The following is a 5,707-nucleotide window of genomic DNA, read 5'->3' as shown; positions in this document are numbered from 1 at the left end:
CAACAGGGTTTGGAAAGAGAGGATGCCTCTTCGCGTCTAGCAGGTGGAGAACAGCAGCTTGCAGCTCAGCCCTTCTCCCTTCCATAGGGAAACCCAGCACCAGCTTTAGGTCACGTCAGTAGCTGGCGTCAGGAGACGTTTTTTGTGGTGCGGCAAGATCCCAGCTAAGTGTTGGGAAGAGTCACCTCCCGAAAGGGGCCTAGGGTTGGAACAGGGAGATAGAAAGTCTTCCAAAATGCTTTTCTGATGTGAATGGATAGGGCTGAGGGCAACCCTTCTCACCAGGAGGCCCACCAAGCATCCCCTGTGGGAGCACCCAGGTCCCAGCCAGGCTATGCAGCCCCCGGCAGCAGGTCCCACAGACATTATTCTGTCCTCTCTGGGCCATAAGGAATAGGAGCAAGTGAAAGGTTAACACAGGACATGAGAAATACTTTTCATGGATGCCTGTAGTCAGAGCAAGGTTTCTTGCTATATTTCAGCTCTATGCCATGAGGAACCCATCACATGAAACCTGCAGCATTTGCCAAGTAATGTACCTATTGATTTGTGAGGAAGATGGCTTCTGTACTAGGCCGGATTTAACTTTATGCTAAAACCTTGCTGCATTGATTTATCTTTGCAGGCTAGAAAATATCAGAGAACTTTGTTAATGATTTTTTCTTGGTCATTACAAGTTTAGTGAAAGATCCATCTGTCCCAATAACAAACCAGGGCACAGATCCTGTAACCTCGCAGCAGCTGGTCCACAAGCCTTGCATTTTTTCCCCATAGGTAAAATGCCGGAATTGATTTCCACTATATATTGTGTTCTGACAAAGAGATTACCATGGCCACTGAATCCTCCTGTGGATGCCTTTTTTTAACACATCTGATTTTGTTCTCAGATCACTTAAAACTGTTGTTGATGATGGAAGTTCACATTAAAGCAATTTGCAAAGAACAGCAGCCCTGCTACATGTCAGCATGTGGGTGTCAGGGCATTTATTCCTGATCCTATCCTGCCATGTACGACTTGTGCTTGAGACTGTATCTTCCAACATCTGTGAATGCTGTTTTGCTTGATATCTTCAGTAAGTGGACCAGAGCATTGTATAGACTTGGTCAGAGGAAATCTGTATGAATTCATTTTCCTCCTTGTGTCAGCTTCACTGAAGGCACTGACAAGAGAGAACTTCATTTCTGCTCCTTCGATGGCAGGTGCTGATGCTGAAATAAAATAATAATTACAAAAGAATGATTAATTACTGCTGTATTTGTTAACTTGGTGCATACAAGTTATGACAGCAACCTGGTTTGGAGTGCATGCCCTTAGCTGAATGGCACAGTACAGCACAACTCCTCTCTCCCCTATTTCACCCCTGTGAAACCCTCAAAGGTTTTTAATTCAAGGTTTTGGGAACTTAAGATGTCACTAATTATTTTTTTTTATTTAGTCATGTGTGTTCTTTTTCTTTCTGCCAATGTCTCTGACAAGACACACCTGCAAACAGCTCAATGTGCTTCATGTGTTTCTGCTATGCATTTCAGCCTGATAGATGCCTGGCAGTTACATAGGTATGGGAGTACGGTCTCCTGGACCCTCTGCTAAATATGAGGCAGGCATGTGCGACTCACATCCCAAGAGCTGCTCTTCAACCAGGATGTTTTCCTGTTGAAATGTTTATATCGTGCTCATGGCATGCTAAGTGCTCATTTTCAATATAATTTATTTTAATATCATAACTTTGATTATGATGCAATGCTTGGAACAGGTAACCAGATTTTTTTTAAATTATATTTTTTGGTGATACATCTGGGTTCTCCCGGTTCATTAAATACATTAATTGCAGTTGCCATTCAATTATCTTTGCTTTAAAGCTTTGTCTTTTAAAAGGAGCAAACATGTCTTCTTCAAGCATTAACTAAATGTGAAACATTTTGCCCTAAAGGATGAGCATCATAAATGAGTGTAAATAGGACTAGAGTTCTATAATAAAAACTGTTAAACACCATAAATATCATGAATGCCACATACTATCTGCTTTGACTCAGGACTCTTAACAGCTCAGAAGAGTTGTGCCTGACCCTCATGGCAGAGCTGAATTTGTGTCTTGTCAATGAGTCGTCTGCTCTTCAGCAGCTGAGAGGCACTGGTTCTACAGGATCTATCTGTACTTTGAGTTAAAAAGCTGCAGCCTGCAAACAGCCACAGCAGGAGCAGGCTCCTGCCTAATGCACCAGCATGCAGGTTCTGCTGGGCGAGGTGTCTATGGCCTGGCCTCTCATAAATGTTATTTAACCAATTTATTGCGTTTGGAGGGATATGTGAGTCTTGACAGGAGAGATGTGAGACCCCCCATCACTTCTGTTTGACTTGTTGCAGTAGCAAAGAGCTGCAGCAGTTATCTCCAGGCTGAGATGATTGACTAGAAGTGATTTTTCACCAGGTGACATTTGCAATAATTATATGGTGCTTTACAAGCTCGGGAGGAAATAATCAGCACAACCTTCAAAAGGCTCTGCGGAAAGCAGCTCTTGTAAAAACAATTATTTGAACCTCCTACTATGACTGCTCCCAGTGCAACTAGGAAATGAGGGGAGCGCACTGTGCGTACAGTAACTGCTGCTGGCTGATTAAAGACAAGCAGAGCCAGGCGGGAGAAGGGGTAAACTCCAGGGAAATCAGATTTCCTTCTGAAATCCTGCATGTTCTCAGCATCTGCTTCTCTCTGCCAGGCTGCAGGTGGTGGACAAATCAAAACAAGTGGTTGGGAGATCAGATCTACTGTACAGGCTGGAGGAAGGCTAGAGGTCTGATGCCCCTGCTCCAGCCTCTGGGAAGAAACCTTTTGGGTACCACTTCTTTCAGGATTCTACAGGGGCATGTAAAACAAGTAATTATGCTTTTTTTCCCCAAGGGCAGGACTTTCCCCATGCTCCCCTCCTGCTGTGGCCCTGACAAATGATCCATTTGTACAATGGCAAGAATGGGAAGCTTTCTGCAGAGCTAAGGGTAGGTGACCATTGCTGGGCCAGCATCCACCATCATGTCCTGGGATACAGCCTGGTCACTCAGGAGCAGTATCCCCACTATAGCCTGCAGTAACATGTTGGACCCACTGTGTCTTTCCTCCTTTCTTCCATGCCAGTGACCATGGAGGTATTTTACCCCCTGGATGCCATGGGGCAGCCAAGGTTTCCAGTAGGTGAAGGGGTTGGCGTGGGAGGAAAACTCCTCGGAGGTCCCCCGAAGCCTTGCAGCCTCATGGTGCAGCTCAGGACCCTCCTGCCATCCCTTGCAGTGCCTGGTATACACAGCATGGGGTGCACTGCTCTGGCCCTCAAACAGAGCGTGTGGCAGGCATCTTCCTCTCACCATGCCCTCCTAATACCAGGTTAGCGGGCCGTCACCATGGCTCAACCATCGGCTTCCATAGCACAACATGACTTTCCTGAACTCCAGTGCAGCATTGAAACCTTGCAAGGAAAGTGCCAGGCAGGCAACTGTGTTGCTACAGCTACTTGCGAAGGCTGTGCTTTTGCAACCCTGCCCACAAACCTTTATTATATCAGAGCGACAGACCCAGGAAAAGGCCCCCGGTGTATCTCCTCTCCCTGTTTATGGTGGTTCTGGCTGAAAACTAAGCCTAGGTCGTCTGTCGAGGTGCCAGCCTTCTGGGTCACTTCGTTGGGATTTCAACGGGGTGTTGGCTGCCTAAACACCCTGTAAATGAAGGATCCTGGGTGCCTTCTAGTCCTATCCACTTAACCTGACTGCTGCACAATGCCTGCTGTGAAAAGCACCCCCATGCCAGGGGTGTCTCTCCTGCCTATGGGCACAGATATTGCTACGCAAGTGCTGGGTCCAAAGGGACCCACTTCAATCGCAGCAAAGCAGCAGTGTATGCCAGCCCAGGCTTCAACTTTCTGAACTCAGACCTTTTTCACATAGGGTAGCACCATCTAAAAATAGCAGCCTACAGCTAAGTGATGTATTGAACTGTCTAGCACAAACAGCTAGCACAAAGTTATCCAATATAAATAATTCTTATGACATCCCCACACCCACCTTCTTGTTGTCAAGCTGAGACCAGCCTGGAATATTTAAAACAAGATTTTTTTCAGTGAAACTGTCCTTATTCTTTTATAACAATAAAAAAAAAAAAAAAATCACTCTGAACAGACTTTAAATAAACAAATCATAAATAATCATTCCCAAGCTGAGAGAAAGCTGGGAAAATGACTCATTTTGGGTGATCCTGAAAAAGAAGCCAGAAGTCCTGTCTCCCATTCCAGCCAGCAAACTGTGCTGTCTCATCAGAAAAAACTGATTAGCTTTTCATCTAAAAGGGGGTTCCTAGACACGTTATGTGAACATGGCACCAGGGCAACCTGCTGCTGACCCAGGACCCCTTGGCCTGGGGGACTGTTCCCAGCCTTTGCCTCCCAGAAGAGGTGCTGGGAAGGCAGCCTATGGCACATCACTTGACAGGGAGAAGATAGCATTTTGGTTCATCAGCTGCTGGAAAGAAAGCAGAGTTCTGCTTTGGGTCACCCCAGGGTTTACACATGCGGACATCCCTGGTGCTGGCACTGGGCGGTGCGATGCAGCAGGAGCTGCTGCTGGGGTGCTGAGCTGCACCCACGACTTGCTTTGCCATACCCAGCCACATCACCAAGTCACCCCAGCCAAGGGCAGCCGAGGGTTGCTGGGTTAGAGATTTGGCTGAGGCACATTGTTATTTCCACAGCACCCATCCCTGGAGGCACCCTTCCCATCGATACTGCTGCTGGATGTGGGAGAGCCGGCCATTCGGGTGCGGAGTTATAGCCACATTTCTGGCCCTCCTTGTGTTCTCAGCAGCAGTGGGACAAAGACCCCTGCAGTACTGGAGGTCCCTCTGTTTGCTCAGCTCCTTGGAGAGCACTGTCTGTGTTTGCTTATAGCTGCCTTGTGCAAATGCTGGCTGCACTCCAGCGGGAGTCCTCGAGCTGAGCACGGGATGTGCCTTGGCTGCTAGGGATTTCCCCTCCTTCCTATGGACTGTGCAGACTTTCTTCCACTTCAGGCTCTGCTTCAGTGAAGAGACCCTGAAGGACACAGAGTTGCTTTAGCTTGCCCTGCAGGTAATGCAAAGCCTATGTTGGTGCTCCCCTGATTCCCAGTGTCCCCATTAGTAAGACTATTTCCCATTGTTTTCCAAGGAGTGCACCCTTGTAAGGCGATGGAAGAGGTCTGTGGGTGTGCTGATGCTTGGAGTTAAACTCCCCACACCTTCTGAACTGGAGCCCAACCATCTGCTGTACAACTGTGGATTGGTCAGAAAGCTGCTGGTGACTCAGTAGAGGAAGCCGAGGCATAGGCGGTCTATTTTTAGCTGTCATTAAATGTACTAAAGTGGCTTACTGCTGAGTTGAAGAAAGGACGGACAATCCCTGCTTGCCCTATTTAGGGAATAAATGTGAAATACTTACATCCATTTCTAGAGTCTAAATTATAGGTGCTGCTGGGGAGAAGGCTGCTGGAGAGGAGAAATCTCTGGCCATCCTTCTGCATGGCTCAGGACAGCCTTTCCTTTCCTGCAGCATCAATCCAAAAGGCAACTAGCATATCTGCAGAAACACAAGCAGAGGAAGACTGTGGGCACTCACCTTGACACGTGCTGCAGCAACCTGGCTGTGCTCAAGTCTACTCAGCCAATCTTGAAAAGGATGCAAATAAGTG

Source organism: Lathamus discolor, chromosome 2, assembly GCF_037157495.1.
Source record: "Lathamus discolor isolate bLatDis1 chromosome 2, bLatDis1.hap1, whole genome shotgun sequence".
NCBI classification, from domain to species: domain Eukaryota; kingdom Metazoa; phylum Chordata; class Aves; order Psittaciformes; family Psittacidae; genus Lathamus; species Lathamus discolor.
This window is presented reverse-complemented; position numbering follows the sequence as displayed.